The sequence below is a fragment of the Pleurodeles waltl genome, chromosome 7 (assembly GCF_031143425.1).
Source record: "Pleurodeles waltl isolate 20211129_DDA chromosome 7, aPleWal1.hap1.20221129, whole genome shotgun sequence".
NCBI classification, from domain to species: domain Eukaryota; kingdom Metazoa; phylum Chordata; class Amphibia; order Caudata; family Salamandridae; genus Pleurodeles; species Pleurodeles waltl.
The window spans coordinates 122,467,366-122,486,553 of NC_090446.1; the positions used below are offsets into that span (position 1 = coordinate 122,467,366).

At 49.3% G+C, this 19,188-nt stretch overlaps 1 protein-coding gene across 1 annotated transcript in view; it reads right to left on the reverse strand.

Moving 5' to 3' along the window:
* PRPF6 (pre-mRNA processing factor 6) overlaps positions 1-19,188 on the reverse strand; it is a 594,778-nt gene that overhangs the window by 368,728 nt on the left and 206,862 nt on the right. The gene's annotated exons all lie outside the window — the stretch shown is intronic.

The window sequence follows — 19,188 nt, forward strand, 5'->3', positions numbered from 1 at the left end:
TTTAAGGTTAAAAATGATATATATACAAATAGTTGAAGGTAACTTCCGAACTGCTACAGGCTCCCGGGGAGGCGGGTGGGCACATGCGAATCTACAGCGACTGATGCCACGAACAGATGTACACTGGGTAAGTGACATTTTCAGTTCGATGGCATCTGTCGCTGTAGATACGCATGTTTTGCGTAGACTAGTAAGCAGTTATCTCCCCAAAAGCGGTGGCTCAGCCTGTAGGAGTGGAAGTAGTCTGAAACAATGTTCTTAATACGGCTTGACCTACTGTGGCTTGTTGTGCGGATAACACGTCTACACAGTAGTGCTTGGTGAATGTGTGAGGCGTAGACCATGTGGCTGCCTTACATATTTTTTGCATTGGGATGTTTCCTAGAAAGGCCATGGTAGCACCTTTCTTTCTGGTTGAGTGTGCCCTTGGTGTAATGGTCAGCTGTCGTTTAGCTTTAAGGTAGCAGATTTGGATGCATTTAACTATCCATCTGGCTATACCTTGTTTTGATATTGGGTTTCCTGCATGAGGTTTTTGGAATGCAATAAATAGTTGTTTAGTCTTTCTGATGTTCTTTGTTCTGTCAATGTAATACATTAATGCTCTTTTGACATCTAATGTATGTAGTGCCCTCTCAGCTACGGAATCTGGCTGTGGGAAGAACACTGGAAGTTCCACTGTTTGATTTAGATGGAACGGTGAAATAACCTTTGGTAAAAATTTAGGATTAGTCCTTAGGACGACCTTATTTTTGTGTAGTTGTATAAAAGGTTCTTGTATTGTAAACGCCTGAATCTCGCTTACTCTTCTTAGAGAAGTAATGGCGATGAGAAATGCAACCTTCCAGGTTAGGAACTGTATTTCGCAGGAGTGCATGGGTTCAAAAGGTGGACCCATAAGTCTAGTTAAGACAACATTTAGGTTCCATGAAGGAACAGGTGGTGTTCTTGGTGGTATAATTCTTTTAAGGCCCTCCATGAATGCTTTAATGACTGGTATCCTATATAGGGAAGTTGAATAGGTAGTCTGCAGGTATGCAGATATTGCTGCAAGGTGTATTTTAATGGAAGAGAAAGCTAGGTTAGATATTTGTAAGTGAAGCAAGTAACCCACTACATCCTTTGGAGTTGCTTGTAGTGGTTGGATTTGATTAATATGGCAGTAGCAAACAAACCTCTTCCATTTACTTGCATAGCAGTGCCTGGTGGATGGCCTTCTGGCTTGCTTTATGACTTCCATACACTCTTGGGTAAGTTGTAAGTGTCCGAATTCTAGGATTTCAGGAGCCAGATTGCTAGATTCAGCGATGCTGGATCTGGGTGTCTGATCTGTTGGTTGTGTTGTGTTAACAGATCCGGCCTGTTGGGCAATTTGATGTGGGGTACTACTGATAGGTCTAGCAGCGTTGTGTACCAGGGTTGCCTTGCCCAAGTTGGTGCTATTAATATGAGTTTGAGTTTGTTTTGACTGAGTTTGTTTACCAGATAAGGAAGGAGAGGGAGAGGAGGAAAAGCGTAGGCAAATATCCCTGACCAGTTCATCCATAGGGCATTGCCCTGGGACTGCCTGTGTGGGTATCTGGATGCGAAGTTTTGGCATTTTGCGTTCTCTTTTGTCGCAAACAAGTCTATTTGAGGTGTTCCCCAGATCTTGAAGTAAGTGTTCAGAGTTTGGGGGTGAATTTCCCATTCGTGAACCTGTTGGTGATCTCGAGAGAGATTGTCTGCGAGTTGATTCTGAATCCCTGGGATAAACTGTGCTTTTAGGCGAATTTGGTTGTGAATTGCCCAACGCCATATCTCTTGTGCCAGCAGGCTCAACTGCGTTGAGTGTGTCCCCCCGTGCTTGTTTAGATAATACATTGTTGTCATGTTGTCTGTTTTGACGAGAATGTATTTGTGAACTATTATTGGTTGGAAAGCCTATAGTGCTTGAAAAACTGCTAGCAGTTCTAGGTGATTTATATGCAGTTTTGTTTGATGTACGTTCCATTGTCCTTGTATGCTGTGTTGATCGAGGTGTGCTCCCCACCCTGTCATGGAAGCATCTGTTGTTATTACGTATTGTGGCACTGGGTCTTGGAAAGGCCGCCCTTTGTTTAAATTTATATTGTTCCACCATAGAAGCGAGAGGTAAGTTTGGCGGTCTATTAACACAGGATCTAGAAGGTGACCCCGTGCTTGTGACCACTGTGATGCTAGGCACTGTTGTAAGGGCCTCATGTGCAGTCTTGCGTTCGGGACAATGGCTATGCATGAAGACATCATGCCTAGGAGTTGTAATATCATCTTTGCTTGTATTTTTTGTGTTGGATACATGCGTTGTATGATGTTGTTCAAATTTTGAATTCTTTGTGGTCTTGGAGTGGCTACTCCTTTTGTTGTGTTTATTATGCCTCCTAGGTATTGTTGTACCTTGCACGGCAGAATGTTGGATTTTGCGAAGTTGACGGTGAACCCTAGTTTGTAGAGGGTTTGTATGATTTGATTTGTGTGGTGTGAGCACTTTGTTAACGAATGGGTCTTGATTAGCCAGTCGTCTAGATACGGGAATACATGTATTTGCTGCCTTCTGATGTGTGCAGCGACTACTGCTAGACATTTTGTAAAGACTCTTGGTGCTGTTGTTAAACCGAAAGGCAATACTTTGAATTGGTAATGTATTCCTTTGAATACAAACCTTAGGTATTTCCTGTGCGATGGATGTATTGGTATATGGAAATACGCGTCTTTGAGGTCTAAGGTTGTCATGTAGTCGTGTAGTTTCAGCAATGGTAACACTTCTTGTAGTGTGACCATGTGAAAGTGGTCTGATTTGATGTATGTGTTTAGTATTCTGAGGTCTAGGATTGGTCTCAGCGTTTTGTCCTTCTTTGGTATTAAGAAGTACAGTGAATAAACTCCTGTGTTTATTTGTGTGTTTGGTACTAATTCGATTGCATTCTTTTGCAATAGGGCTTGAACTTCTATCTCCAGGAGCTCGGAGTGATGTTTTGATAAATGTTGTGCTCTTGGTGGTATGTTTGGAGGGAATTGTAGAAATTCTATGCAATAACCATGTTGGATAATTGCTAGAACCCAAGTGTCTGTAGTGATTTCCTCCCATGCTTTGTAATAATGACCTATTCTTCCCCCCACTGGTGTTGTGTGGAGGGGATGAGTGACATGTGAGTCACTGCTTAGTTGTAGGGGTTTTGGGGCTTTGAAATTTTCCCCTATTCCTAGGGAATTGCCCTCCTCTGTATTGGCCCCGAAAGCCTCCCCTGTACTGTCCCTGGTAACTGGACGGTGTTGCCTGTGAGGTGCTGGCTTGAGTGGCCTGACCCCGAAACCCCCCTCTAAAGGGTGTTTTGCGGAAGGTGCTGTAATTTCCTCTGCTCTGCGGGGAGTAGAGTGCGCCCATGGCTTTAGCAGTGTCCGTGTCTTTTTTAAGTTTCTCAATCGCCGTGTCCACTTCTGGACCGAACAGTTCTTTTTCGTTGAATGGCATATTGAGAACTGCCTGCTGTATCTCTGGCTTAAACCCAGACGTTCGTAGCCATGCGTGCCTTCTGATGGTCACAGATGTATTAATTGTCCTTGCAGCTGTGTCTGCTGTGTCCATGGAGGAGCGTATCTGGTTGTTTGAAATGTTCTGTCCTTCCTCAACCACTTGCTTTGCCCTCTTTTGTAGTTCTTTGGGTAGATGTTCAATGAGGTGTTGCATCTCATCCCAATGGGCTCTGTCATAGCGCGCAAGTAGTGCCTGAGAGTTAGCGATGCGCCACTGGTTTGCAGCTTGTGCTGCGACTCTCTTTCCAGCTGCATCGAACTTGCGGCTTTCCTTATCTGGGGGTGGTGCATCCCCTGATGTGTGGGAGTTGGCCCTTTTCCTAGCTGCTCCTACAACGACAGAATCTGGTGGCAGCTGTGTAGTGATGAAAACAGGGTCTGTAGGAGGCTCCTTATACTTTTTTTCCACCCTTGGTGTGATTGCCCTACTTTTGACCGGCTCCTTAAAGATTTCTTTTGCGTGCCGAAGCATACCAGGGAGCATAGGCAGGCTTTGGTAGGAGCTGTGGGTGGAGGAGAGGGTGTTGAATAGAAAGTCATCCTCGACTTGTTCTGAGTGGAGGCTTACATTGTGGAATTGTGCTGCTCTAGCCACCACCTGAGAATATGCAGTGCTGTCTTCTGGTGGTGATGGCTTTGTAGGGTATGCCTCCGGACTGTTATCTGACACAGGGGCGTCGTATAAGTCCCATGCGTCCTGATCCTGGTCACCTTGGCTCATGGTGGTGTGAGCCGGGGAATGTGATGGAGTTTGTGCTGGTGAGACGTTAATTACAGGTGGAGGAGAGGGTGGCGGAGTAACCTTTTTCACCATTTTTGTTTGTGGTGTTTGGTCAGTTTGAAATTCCAGTCTTCTCTTTCTCCTAATAGGGGGAAGGGTGCTTATCTTTCCTGTCCCCTGCTGTATAAAAATACGTTTCTGCGTATGGTCTACATCGGTGGATTGCAGCTCTTCCTCAAACCTATGCTTTCGCATTTGGGAGGTCAGTGATTGCTCTTCTGTATAAGAGCCTGAAACTGGGTCGGTTGCAGGTTGTTTTGGCACCGAAACCCTGTCTGCATCTTTTTTCGGCTCCGAGGTGACTTTTTTCTTTTTCGGAGTAGAAACCTCTCGGCGTCGATCTTCGTCAGTGCCGCTGTCTCGGCGTTGAGCCGTGTCTACACCGATATCTCGGTGTCGATGCTTGTCTCCAGCACTTTCTCGGTCCCGAGAAGGCTGCGTGGCAGTGTCTCGACCGGAGTCGGACGGTCTCGGCACTGTTTGGGCCTTTTTCGGTGCCGACGGTCGGTCACCGAATTTATGGGTCGAGCCATGGCCTGGTGGCAGTGGCGTCCCCTGGGCCTTGTCAATCTTCTTATGAGTGGTTTTCGACGTCTTACTCACGGTTCGTGGATCGTCGAATTCCTCGGAGTCCAATTCATGGATCGAAAAGGTTTCTTCCTCTTCTTGTTCCTCGAACTCTCGGTGGGCTGTCGGCGTTGACGCCATTTGAAGTCTTCTGGCTCGACGGTCTCGGAGTGTTTTTCGGGACCGGAACGCACGACAGGCCTCGCAAGTGTCTTCACTGTGCTCAGGTGACAGGCACAGGTTACAGACCAAGTGTTGGTCTGTATAGGGGTATTTGTTGTGGCATTTGGGACAGAAACGGAACGGGGTCCGTTCCATCGGCGTTCTTCTACACGCGGTCGGGCCGACCAGGCCCGATGGGGGATCGAAAACTACCCCGAAGGGCACCGGAGCTCTTCGATCTTCGATGCGGTGTTGAATCTAACTACGCCGATCCCGAACGCAACAATACCGACGAAAATCTTCCGAAATTTAGCTATCTTTCCATTCCGAAACTCGGAGCGACAGGAGCACGTCCGAACCCGATGGCGGAAAAAAAACAATCGAAGATGGAGTCGACGCCCATGCGCAATGGAGACAAAAGGAGGAGTCACTCGGTCCCGTGACTCGAAAGACTTCTTCGAAGAAAAACAACTTGTAACACTCCGACCCAACACCAGATGGCGAGCTATGCAAAACATGCGTATCTACAGCGACAGATGCCATCGAACATTATTTTTCAAAATAACATCAAAGTTATATCAAAGATTAAAGAAAAGCAAAACCAAAAATGGACAAGATGGATAGCTTTAACTGACCAAAGCACGAGCAGGTTTAACCGCCGCATACACCCCCAAGAAACCCCTACATACACACAGTTCCCTCAATAACAGATACATAGAATGTAGACATTAACTTGTCTATCCAACAGAACATATTGTTACCTGAAGGGCTTAGAGACAAGGGTTCAGCAAAACTCAAGCAGTACTTCATTGCCTTCATGGAGCTGGATTCCAAGAAGCTAGCAATAGCTACTGACAAGTGGACCGTCAAAAGTTTGCATCAAAAAGGCCCACTGGGGAAAAGACTCTCAGAAGCATGGCCAAAAACCTAAGGAAATTGTACTTTCATTTCCCAGGGCACTCAGCCATACAGGAAAAATAAGTGGCATGGGTCTTCAGCAGGGACACTGGGGAATGGTGGCAACCACACTACGACTCCTTCTAAGGACGATGGTTGCTTTAGGTATGGAATTAACAGAAATGTCTACAGAGACTGCCCCATCAAGGAAGTCAATCCAGTTGCTCAGATTACAAGTCTAATCTTTCACACCTAAGACCTTAGCAAAGCTAGCCTTGTGAACCTGTGGATGTGTTGAAAGGTGAATCTGACCACTCTCTACAGAGGGTAACACTGCTCTCCGAGAGTCTACACCCTGTGCAAGCATGGCCAAAGATGCATTAGATGAACGAGGGAAGTTCTCCCATGGTAGAAGTACAGCTCCAGGTGGATGATGAGAGAGGATGCTGGTTGGCATAAGGAACATTGACATAGTTTGTAGGGAAACAACCTCATTAGGTTGCCGATTGCGGATGCAGTTTTGAATCATTCCCAGACTGCCCACCTGGAAGGAATCACTAAGGATGTGCCTTATGAAGAGGAGCTATCTAATCAAAAACCCCAGAACCATGAAGACTCATTTAGTGATCCAGCCCCTAGCTAGCAATGTCTAATTCGGACAAGATATGTCAGAGCATTTTCCATGTGGAACCTTCACAGACTTCGAAGAATTTCTGGCGGCTGTTTTTGCCCATTCAGGATTAAGGCCATCAAATCAGACTCAAACAGATAGAAGCTGGGAAACCTCTTCAAAGCGGTTTAAAATGATGATCTACAGTACAGTAAACCGTCTGGTCTTAAGCTTGAAACTAGCAACACACTTTCTTTGCCCCCACTTTCAGGTGCGCAGGAACTTCCTTAAGCAGTTAGTCCAGTAGGTACCCTTGGCAGGTCCCCAGGGCTTTCAAAAAAAAAAAAAAAGGCAAGGTAGCCCCCTTGTTCTATTGCCAAGTGTAGGAAGCATGCTCTTTATATAGTGGACCAAAATGAGGTACACTGTGTGAAGAGTCCAGACAAACCCCAGAGGTATCACAGCAGTACGAATGACACCCAAAATACTCTGTTTGGGTAGTGTGGTTGAGCAGTTAGGCATATCAGAGGATAGCTGCAGGAAAGTGCCTCCTTCTGACACGGTTATCCCTACTTTTTTTCCTGCTAACCAGGTCCCCAGTGCCAGATCTCTTTCCCAAAACTACACAGTTGTTTCCTGTAGGAAGTTGGCTCTGTATGTGCTATTTCAAAGTAAGGAATAGCATGCACAGAGTCCAAGGGTTCCCCTTAGAGGTAAAATAGTGGTAAAAAGAGATAATACTAATGCTCTATTTTGTGGTAGTGTGGTCGAGCAGTAGGCTTATCCAAGGAGTAGTGTTAAGCATTTGTTGTACATACACATAGACAATAAATGAGGTACACACACTCAGAGACAAATCCAGCCAATAGGTTTTGTTATAGAAAAATATATTTTCTTAGTTTATTTTAAGAACCACAGGTTCAGATTTTACATGTAATATCTCATTTGAAAGGTATTGTAGGTAAGTACTCTAGGAACTTTGAATCATTACTTTAGCATGTATACTTTTTACATAAAACACAATAAGCTGTTTTAAAAGTGGACACTTGGTGCAATTTTCACAGTTCCTGGGGGAGGTAAGATATTGTTAGTTTTAACAGGTAAGTAAGTCACTTACAGGTTTCAGTTTTTGGTCCAAGGTAGCCCACCGTTGGGGGTTCAGAGCAACCCCAAAGTTATCACACCAGCAGCTCAGGGCCGGTCAGGTGCAAAGGTCAAAGAGGTGCCCAAAACACATAGGCTTCAATGGAGAGAAGGGGGTGTCCCGGTTCCAGTCTGCCTGCAGGTAAGTATCCGCGTCTTCGGAGGGCAGACCAGGGGGGTTTTGTAGGGCACCGTGGGGGACACAAGTCCACACAAAAAGTACACCCTCAGCAGCGCGGGGGCGGCCGGGTGCAGTGTGCAAACAAGCGTTGGGTTTCCTTTAGTTTTCAATGGGAGACCAAGAGGTCTCTTCAGCGATGCAGGCAGGCAAGGGGGGGGCTCCTCGGGGTGGCCACCACCTGGGCAAGGGAGAGGGCCTCCTGGGGGTCACTCCTGCACAGAAGTTCAGTTCCTTTAGGCGCTGGGGGCTGCGGGTGCAGGGTCTTTTCCAGCCGTCGGGAAATGGAGTTAAGACAGTCGCGGTCAGGGGGAGCCTGGGGATTCCCTCTGCAGGCGTCGCTGTGGGGGCTCAGGGGGGACAACTTTGGTTACTCACAGTCGTAGAGTCGCCGGAGGGTCCTCCCTGAGTTGTTGGTTCTCCACCAGTCGAGTCGGGGTTGCCGGGTGCAGTGTTGCAAGTCTCACACTTCTTGCGGGGAGTTGCAGGGGTCTTTAAATCTGCTCCTTGTAACAAAGTTGCAGTTCTTTTGGAGCAGTGCCGCTGTCCTCGGGAGTTTCTTGTCTTTTTCGAAGCAGGGCAGTCCTCAGAGGATTCAGAGGTCGCTGGTCCCTTGGAAAGCGTCGCTGGAGCAGGTTTCTTTGGAAGGCAGGAGACAGGCCGGTAAGTCTGGGGCCAAGGCAGTTGGTGTCTTCTGTTCTTCCTCTGCAGGGGTTTTTCAGCTTAGCAGTCCTTCTTCTTGTAGTTGCAGGAATCTAAATCTTAGGTTCAGGGGAGCCCTTAAATACTAAATTTAAGGGCGTGTTTTTAGGTCTGGGGGGTTAGTAGCCAATGGCTACTAGCCCTGAGGGTGAGTACACCCTCTTTGTGCCTCCTCCCAAGGGGAGGGGGTCACATCCCTAATCCTATTGGGGGAATCCTCCATCTGCAAGATGGAGGATTTCTAAAAGTTAGAGTCACTTCAGCTCAGGACACCTTAGAGGCTGTCCTGACTGGCCAGTGACTCCTCCTTGTTGTTTTCTTTGTTTCCTCCAGCCTTGCCGCCAAAAGTGGGGGCCGTGGCCGGAGGGGGCGGGCAACTCCACTAGCTGGAGTGTCCTGCGGTGCTGTGACAAAGGGGTGAGCCTTTGAGGCTCACCGCCAGGTGTTACAGCTCCTGCCTGGGGGAGGTGTTAGCATCTCCAACCAGTGCAGGCTTTGTTACTGGCCTCAGAGTGACAAAGGCACTCTCCCCATGGGGCCAGCAACATGTCTCTAGTGTGGCAGGCTGCTGGAACCAGTCAGCCTACACAGATAGTCGGTTAAGTTTCAGGGGGCACCTCTAAGGTGCCCTCTGGGGTGTATTTTACAATAAAATGTACAATGGCATCAGTGTGCATTTATTGTGCTGAGAAGTTTGATACCAAACTTCCCAGTTTTCAGTGTAGCCATTATGGTGCTGTGGAGTTCGTGTTTGACAGACTCCCAGACCATATACTCTTATGGCTACCCTGCACTAACAATGTCTAAGGTTTGGCTTAGACACTGTAGGGGCACAGTGCTCATGCACTGGTGCCCTCACCTATGGTATAGTGCACCCTGCCTTAGGGCTGTAAGGCCTGCTAGAGGGGTGTCTTACCTATACTGCATAGGCAGGGAGAGGCTGGCATGGCACCCTTAGGGGAGTGCCATGTCGACTTACTCATTTTGTTCTCACTAGCACACACAAGCTGGCAAGCAGTGTGTCTGTGCTGACTGAGGGGTCTCTAGGGTGGCATAAGACATGCTGCGGCCCTTAGAGACCTTCCCTGGCATCAGGGCCCTTGGTACCAGGGGTACCAGTTACAAGGGACTTATCTGGATGCCAGGGAGTGCCAATTGTGGATACAAAAGTACAGGTTAGGGAAAGAACACTGGTGCTGGGGCCTGGTTAGCAGGCCTCAGCACACTTTCAATTCAAAACATAGCATCAGCAAAGGCAAAAAGCCAGGGGGTAACCATGCCAAGGAGGCATTTCCTTACATTTCCTTAATTGGCAAACCCTTTTGCACCCTCTGTAAGTCCCTCTGTAAGTCCCTAGTGAATGGTACCCCTGGTACCTAGGGCCAACTGAGGTAGTAAAGAGGGTCCCTAAGGGCTGTAGCATGAATTGTGTCACACTAAAGGACCCTTCACCAAGTACATGACAGGATGCCACTGCAGACTGCATGTCTTGATGCAGACAAAAGTGCAAACACAATATAGCACACAGCATGTGTGCCATGTCCCCTAACACTGCATGCAATATATGTAAGTCACCCATACAGCAGGCCTGACAGCCTTAAGGCAGGGTGCATTATTTTATATGTGAGGGCATATCAGCAAGAGCACACATGTCTTTGTTATATCTTTGTTGATTCTTAGACATAGTCAGGGTAAGAGGACAGAGAAGCCATTTTGAATATATATGTGCTAGACACTGGACAATACGAGTTCCCCAACTACATGATGGCTTCTCTGAAGATAGGGATGTTTGGTATCAAACTCGTATTGATAAGCCCACGCTCATTCCGGTGATGGATTTATCAATACATACACCCAGAGAGGAACCTTAGAGGTGCCCCCTGAAAACCTCCAGGCGTCTGGAGTGCTTGCTAACTAATTTGAACCAACCTGTCACCACCACACGAGTCTGACGTCCTAGGGTAAGAGCCTCTGCTGTCTGGCGGTCAGCTACAAAGTCAGCTCCGTACCCATACCTAATAGGATGAGCTGCAAATCTACATTCCAAGGTCGGGAAGCTTCAAAGAAGCCCACCACCCTTGGTATGCAGATCTTGCTTCTGCCCAACCCTCCGGTCAGTCCCACCCCTAAGGTGAGCTGATGTGGACACTACATTTCAGAATCTGCCATATTGGTGTTGGCAGATTTAGGAATTCCCAGACAGGGTTAAGCCCACTTCCCAGAGAAGTGGTCATACGGGGGGGGTTTAGTGACCCCAAGGGTAAGTAACCCATTGGCTACTACCCTACACTCCCCATTACTCTCCTAAATTCAGTATTTAGGGGAGTCCCTGGCAGCAGAGAAGCGGATCCTGACGACCTAAGAAGCCTAAAAACATCACAGAGTTGTGATAGCAGAAGAGGAGAAAAAAAGAAGCTGACCTGATACCAACCCTGCCGGCCTATCTGCATTCCTCGTTGAAATCTGCACTAAAGCCGATTCATCCTGCAGCTTGAATTCCAGAAACCTCGGAGGACTGCCTGCCTTAGAAAAAGATGCAAGACCTCCCGTGAACAGCAGCCTGTTCTCCAGCAAACCCCAAAGAAGGGACTCAGAAGCCTCCAGGACTGCCAAAACCCCACACCTGAAGTCACCACTGTACCCGCTGTCACCGACCAGAGATGAAGTGGACCACCCGTGCCAACAAGGTTCCCTAGCCCTCCAGAGTCCGAATCTATCATGGTTTCACCCCTCCTGGACTCCCTGACGATGCCTGCAGCCTCTGCACGCAGCCCCCTCTAAATTGACAACTCCGGTCAGAAACAAATCCACCACCTGAAGACACCCCTGCACCCGTCGCCTCTGAGCAATGGAGAAGAGGACAAAGCTGCCTACCTAGGCCTGAGCCCTGCTGTTGGTTCAGCCAGATTGGCCTGCTGGCCAGAGCCTGCAGCCTCTTTTCACAGTGACTGATCTTCATTGAAACGCATTGGGCACCCAACGCTGTTTTGCACCCTGCACTCGGCAGTCCCTGTGCTGCTGGTGGTGTACTGCTGGTGCTGGCTTGGACCTTGCCCACCACTCACCTTAACTCCTGGAGATTGGTCTTGTAATTGGCTGTACTCTACCTGTTTGCAGAACTTGTTTTTTCTCCTCTAGGATAACATCAGAGAACTCAGAAATTGCCCACTTTTTAAAGTGAAAAGAATTCCCATTTAAAACATACTTACCTGAACAATTTTTTTCTAATGCCTAAACATAAATAAAGATACTTACTACTTATGAATTAGTGTGGAACTCCTTTTTGAGTTGTGCGTCATATTTATTGAATATTGTGTGTATTTGTAGATGTCTTGCACTCCTCTGTGTTAAGCCTAAGGCTGCTCGACCACACTACACCTAAACAGAGCACTTTGGGATTGCATAGTAAGCCCCGTCCACTCATTGGGGAACCCCATAACTCTTTACACAGTGTATCTAGTTATTTGATATACCACAAAGAGCCAGCTGCCTACAGTGGTGCTAAGCATGCAAGGCAAAACTCATACAGTAAGTGATATACACGCTCTATAAAAAAAAATCCAACACCAATTTATTAAAAATAACATGTACTTTGATATAAACTTTGATACCAAGATCACCAGAAAGAGGTGGGTACTTGTTGAGATAGGATTTTTTTTTTTTTTTTTACAGTTTTTAAAAGTGGACACAGTGGGATTTTTGGGTACAGCAATGTTATCCTATCGGGGAAAAACATGTACTGCATTCGGACATTGCACAGCGAGTTACAGGAATGTTGAGTATGGGGCAGGGTCCAAGGCCAGACCAACAGGTCACCTCAGGAGGCTTTGGGCAATCCAGGTGCAGGTGTGGGTTAAGGGGTCGGATGTCCCATTCCCTTCTACGGGAAACCGTCCGGTCGGGAAGTTGCTGCAAGCGGGGTCTGGAAGGTCAGTCAGGGGGAACCCACTGGGGGGGCTCGACCCTCGAGGTCCTCGGCATGTGGGGACAATGTAGGTCTACTTCTACTCAGGCTGTGGGGCTCAGGTGCAGTGGTTTCTTCTGGCCCATGCTGGAGTTACTCGCGGTTGCAGGGGGGGGTCTGCAGAAACAGTCTGCAGGTGTGGACTGGGGGCCCAGTCCAACCAAGTTAACAATTGGGCTCAGGTCTCACGAGGCTGGGAGACGTGGGGACACCCTTGGTTCTTTTCTCCTCGATCAGGGGCGGGCGGGTGCAGATGTGTTTTGAGGCGTCGGGTTTCTGTCTCCTGGTCACTTGTGGTTACAGGGGGGTCTGCAGAAACAGGCTGCAGACGCAGTTGTGAAGTCCACTGTGGGCGACCTCAAGGTGGGCTTTGTCTCTGGAGGGTCTGGGGACCACATTGACACCTGTTGCCCTCTCGAGCTAGGTGGCTCAGGTGCAGTGGTATTATCCGGCATCGGGTTTTGGTGGGTCCGGTCCTCGCAGTTCTTTCTTGGGTTGCCTGCAGACGCAGGGAAACAGCTCCTCTGCTTCAAGGGAGTTCTTCTTGGCGAAGCACTGGCAGCTATCAACGTTTCTTGAAGGTTGCAGCAGCAGGGCAGGTCAATTGCTCCTCGAGGGTCAGGTGCAGCAGGCAGGCTAGCAGGGTTGGCATCAAGTTTGTTGTGCTCCTCGGTTGTGGGGTTCAGCAGGCTTCTTGTCCACTGCTCCTTTTGAGTCCAGCGAAGATCTGAAGTCCTGGTATTAGGGGGTCCCCTAAATACTCAATTTAGGAGACGTTAAGGGGAGTGAAGGGTAGTAGCCTATGGGCTACTTGCCCTTGGGGTCACTACACCCCTTAGATGACCACTTCCTCTGGAGTGTGGGCATCACACTCTCCAGAGTTCCTAAATTCCACTACACACAAGACAGCAGAATTTTTAAGGCTGTGTGCATTTCAGGGTGGCTGTGTCCAGCCTTAAAAGGCAACTCGCCTCTTGCATAGCTAATTTTCCCACCTGTCCAGGTTCCAGGTGGGCACTGGGGCAGGGGGTCGACATCTCACTCTGAGGAAGGCCAGATCTACATACCAAAGGCGGTGGCTTTTTTTTAGCCTCCTGCCTGGGAATGCAGGTCATCCTGTGGGGAGGGGTGTGTAACACCCATGCCAAGCAGACTTTGTTTCTGACCTCTAGAGAGCAAAGCCTCTCACACGCTTGGGGGTCGTATTCTCATCTTCTGGTGGCACACTGGCTTGAACTAGTCCGTGAGCTCACCAGCAGCTGGTAGCTTTTCAGAGGGCACTTCCAAGGTGTTCTCTGGGTGCATGTATTGATAAATCCATCACTGGAATCAGTAAGGGTTTGTTAATATGAGATGTTCAATACCAAACATACCTATTTTCAGTGAAGCCATCATGTAGCTGGAAAACTCATACTGACCAATGTTTAACACATGCTTAAAATGGCTTCCCTGTTCACTCACAATGTCTGAGAATCGACAACGACATAGCGGGAGCATATCTGCTCTTACCCATATGTCCACACATGTAATATAATGCACCCAGCCTTAGGGCTGTAAGGCCTTCTGCAAGGGTGACTGTAAAGAAGTGGCTCCCTGTTGCAGTTACCCCCCACTTTTTGCCTGATACTGATGCTGACATGACTGAGAAGTGTGCTGGGACCCTGCTAACCAGGCCCCAGCACCACTGTTCTTTCACCTAAAATGTACCATTGTCTCCACAATTGGCACAACCCTGGCACCCAGGTAAGACCCTTGTAACTGGTACCAAGGGCCCTGATGCCAGGGAAGGTCTCTAAGGGCTGCAGCATGTCTTATGCCACCCTAGGGACCCCTCACTCAGCACAGACACACTGCTTGCCAGCTTGTGTGTGCTGGTGGGGAGAAAACGACTAAGTCGACATGGCACGCCCCTCAGGGTGCCATGGCAACCTCCCACTGCCTATGGCATAGGTAAGTCACCCCTCTAGCAGGCCTTACAGCCCTAAGGCAGGGTGCACTATACCACAGGTGAGGGCATAGGTGCATGAGCACTATGCCCCTACAGTGTCTAAGCAAAACCTTAGACATTGTAAGTGCAGGGTAGCCATAAGAGTATATGGTCTGGGAGTCTGGCAAAAACGAACTCCACAGCTCCATAATGGCTACACTGAATACTGGGAAGTTTGGTATCAAACTTCTCAGAATAATAAACCCACACTGATGCCAGTGTTGGATTTATTTAAAAATGCACACAGAGGACATCTTAGAGATACCCCCTGTATTTTACCCAATTGTTCAGTGCAGGACTGACTGGTCTGTGCCAGCCTGCTGCTGAGAGACGAGTTTCTGACCCCATGTGGTGAGGGCCTTTGTGCTCTCTGAGGACAGAAACAAAAGCCTGCTCTGGGTGGAGGTGCTTAACACCTCCCCCTGCAGGAACTGTAACACCTAGCAGTGAGCCTCAAAGGCTCAGGCTTCGTGTTACAATGCCCCAGGGCACTCCAGCTAGTGGAGATGCCCGCCCCCTGGACACAGCCCCCACTTTTGGCGGCAAGTCCAGGGGAGATAATGAGAAAAACAAGGAGGAGTCACTGGCCAGTCAGGACAACCCCTAAGGTGTCCTGAGCTGAGGTGACTCTGACTTTTAGAAATCCTCCATCTTGCAGATCCTAATAGGATTAGGGATGTGCCCCCCTCCCCTCAGGGAGGAGGCAGAAAGAGGGTGTAGCCACCCTCAAGGACAGTAGCCATTGGCTACTGCCCTCCCAGACCTAAACACAACCCTAAATTCAGTATTTAGGGGCTGCCCAGAACCTAGGAAACTAGATTCCTGCAACCTAAGAAGAAGAGGACTGCTGAACTGAAAAACCTGCAGAGAAGACGGAGACACCAACTGCTTTGGCCCCAGCTCTACCGGCCTGTCTCCCCACTTCTAAAGACACTGCTCCAGCGACGCGTTCCCAGGGTCCAGCAACCTCTGAAGCCTCAGAGGACTACCCTGCATCTAGAAGGACCAAGAACTCCTGAGGACAGCGGCCCTGTTCATCAAAGACTGGAACTTTGAAACAAAGAAGCAACTTTGAAACAACTTGTGTTTCCCGCCGGAAGCGTGAGACTTGACACTCTGCACCCGACGCCCCCGGCTCGACTTGTGGAGAACAAACACCACAGGGAGGACTCCCCGGCGACTACGAGACCGTGAGTAGCCAGAGTTGACCCCCCTGAGCCCGCACAGCGACGCCTGCAGAGGGAATCCCGAGGCTCCCCCTGACCGCGACTGCCTGCTTCAAAGACCCGATACCTGGTAAAGGCACTGCATCTGCAGCCTGAGGACAGCGGCTCTGTTCCCTAAAGACTGCAACTTTGCAACAAAGAAGCAACTTTGAAACAACACACGTTTCCCGCAGGAAGTGTGAGACTTTGCACTCTGCACCCGACGCCCCCGGCTCGACTTGTGGAGAACAAACACCACAGGGAGGACTCACAGGCGACTACGAGACCGTGAGTAGCCAGAGTTGACCCCCCTGAGCCCGCACAGCGACGCCTGCAGAGGGAATCCCGAGGCTCCCCCTGACCGCGACTGCCTGCTTCAAAGACCCGACACCTGGTAAAGGCACTGCATCTGCAGCCCCAAGGACCTAAAGGATCCGACCTCCAGTGCAGGAGCGACCCCCAGGTGGCCCTCTCCCTTGCCCAGGTGGTGGCTACCCCGAGGAGCCCCCCCTTGCCTGCATCGCTGAGGAGACCCCTTGGTCTCCCATTGATTCCTATTGCGAACCCGACGCTTGTTTGCACACTGCACCCGGCCGCCCCCGTGCCGCTGAGGGTGTACTTTGTGTGGACTTGTGTCCCCCCCCGGTGCCCTACAAAACCCCCCTGGTCTGCCCTTTGAAGACGCGGGTACTTACCTGCTGGCAGACTGGAACCGGGGCACCCCCTTCTCCATTGAAGCCTATGCGTTTTGGGCACCACTTTGACCTCTGCACCTGACCGCCCCTGTACTGCTGGTGTGGTAACTTTGGGGTTGCTCTGAACCCCCAACGGTGGGCAAAATCCCAGGGGTGACCAGTGTAGCCATTGGGGATGACTCCTCTCTTCATAGCCTTCAACTGGAAGAAGGGCCCAACAGGTGAGTTGGAGATTCCAGAGGGAAGTAGACACTTCCACCACCTATTGGTGAATGGAATCCCAGCCACTGCCCTGAGAGACACTTGTGCCAGTCACACTATTGTGCATGACAGGCTGGTGTTCTCAAACCAGTACATCCCAGGTGAGACTGCCAGAGTAAGAGTTAGCCCAGACAGGGTCACTGATAGGCCTGTGGCTTTTGTGCCCATAGAAGTGGGTGGGACTTTTAGCTGGAGAAGGGTGGTAGTCAGTACAGACCTCCCCCTTGATTGTCTCCTTGGAAATGACTACCCAGAGGTTAGTCAGAGCCCAAGAGAGGAACTGGTCCAGTGCCAGTCCTCTCCCAAGGATTCTGGAGGTGCTACCTCTGCAGTAACTGCAAGTAGGCCCCAGAAGAAAAAGAAAAGAAAACAGTGTAGGAAGGGTGGACAACCTTTAGCCAAGGTTCCAGCAAGCCAAGGAGATTCTGCTCCAGTAGGGGAGAACTCCACAAGTGGCATTGGTAACGTCCAACCTGACCCACAAGACGTCCTGGCTAGTCAGGCAACTGTTAAGCCTGAGTGGGTGGCTCCTCAGCTAACAGAAGAAAGAGTGGAAGAAGGGTGTTTACTACAAGATGTGGTAACCCCCCACTCTGTTACAGCAGACAGGCACCCTGAACCCAAAGAAGCCTGTAACTTAGCCCCTTCCCTTGTAGGTGAAGAGCTAAAGGTGTGGTTCTGGGCACTGACAGCTGTCAGTGGCCTCTGCTGGGTGTTAGCCTTTATGGCTGCACTATCCTTGGCATGGTGGTCTGACCCCATGTCAAATAGCAAGTTAGGCCCCCTGACCCTGTTGGTCATGGTGGGGTTACTCCAGCTCTGGGTAACCTCTTTGGGTAAGCTAGGGGTGACCCTGGCTAAGATAAGATTAGCAGAGGTGGATACCTCTAACCCCAAAATAGAGAGAATGGGTGGAGACATTAAAGACACAGACAAGAGGCAATTCAGACTAGGTCCTATCACTGTGGAAGTGGGTCAGTTCCCAAGAGGGAATGACCTGAACAGGAGGATGCAAGGCAGAGTAGGCCCTGCAACAAACCAGCCTATTTCCTCTACTCTTCCTCGCCTGACAGACTAGGAAGACTCTCCCAGCTTTGGCTGAGTCTCCTGGCCTGTGGGCTGGGGGGGGGGGGGCTTGTGTAAAGAAATGGCTCCCTGTTGCAGTTACCCCCCACTTTTTGCCTGATACTGATGCTGACTTGACTGAGAAGTGTGCTGGGATCCTGCTAACCAGGCCCCAGCACCAGTGTTGTCTCACCTAAAATGTACCATTGTTTCCACAATTGGCACAACCCTGGCACCCAGGTAAGTCCCTTGTAACTGGTACCCCTGGTACCAAGGGCCCTGATGCCAGGGAAGGTCTCTAAGGGCTGCAGCATGTCTTATGCCACCCTAGGGACCCCTTGGTCTCCCATTGATTTCAATTACAAACCCGACGCATGTTTGCACACTGCACCCGGCCGCCCCCGCGCTGCTGAGGGTGTACTTTCTGTGTGGACTAGTGTCCCCCCCAGTGCCCTACAAAACCCCCCCTGGTCTGCCCTCCGAAGACGCGGGTACTTACCTGCTGGCAGACCGGAACCGGGGCACCCCCTTCTCCATTGAAGCCTATGCGTTTTGGGCACCACTTTGACCTCTGCACCTGACCGGCCCTGAGCTGCTGGTGTGGTAACTGTGGTTGCTCTGAACCCCCAACGGTGGGCTACCTTGGACCCAAACTTGAACCTTGTAGGTGGTTTACTTACCTGCAAAAACTAACAAACACTTACCTCCCCCAGGAACTGTTGAAAATTGCACTGTGTCTAGTTTTAAAATAGCTTATTGCCATTTTTGTGAAAACTGTATATGCTATTTTGCTAATTCAAAGTTCCTAAAGTTCCTACATGAAATACCTTTCATTTGAAGTATTACTTGTAAATCTTGAACCTGTGGTTCTTAAAATAAACTAAGAAAATATATTTTTCTATACAAAAACCTATTGGCCTGGAATTGTCTCCGAGTGTGTGTTCCTCTTTTATTGCCTGTGTGTACAACAAATGCTTAACACTACTCCTCTGATAAGCCTACTGCTCGACCACACTACCGCAAAATAGAGCATTAGAATTATCTCTTTTTGCCACTATCTTCCCTCTAAGGGGAACCCTTGGACTCTGTGCATACTATTCCTTACTTTGAAATAGTGCATACAGAGCCAACTTCCTACAGTGACTTAAAAGCATTACATGCTGTGTTTAGTGGAAATGGCACACAGGCTGTGCGCCATGTCACTTTTAGGGAACACCTTGTCACGCAGCCTGCAATGGCAGTCTGCATGAGGTTGATGCTGGGTCCCTTAGAGCGGCACAAGTTGTGCTACAGTTCTTATGGCCACTCTTCAGACATAATGCCCTAGGTACCAGGGGTACCATTTAATAGTGACTTACAGAGGTGTGAAAGGGCCTGTTGGGGATCAAGTGACCATGTGTCTTGTTCTGGGGATGGAAC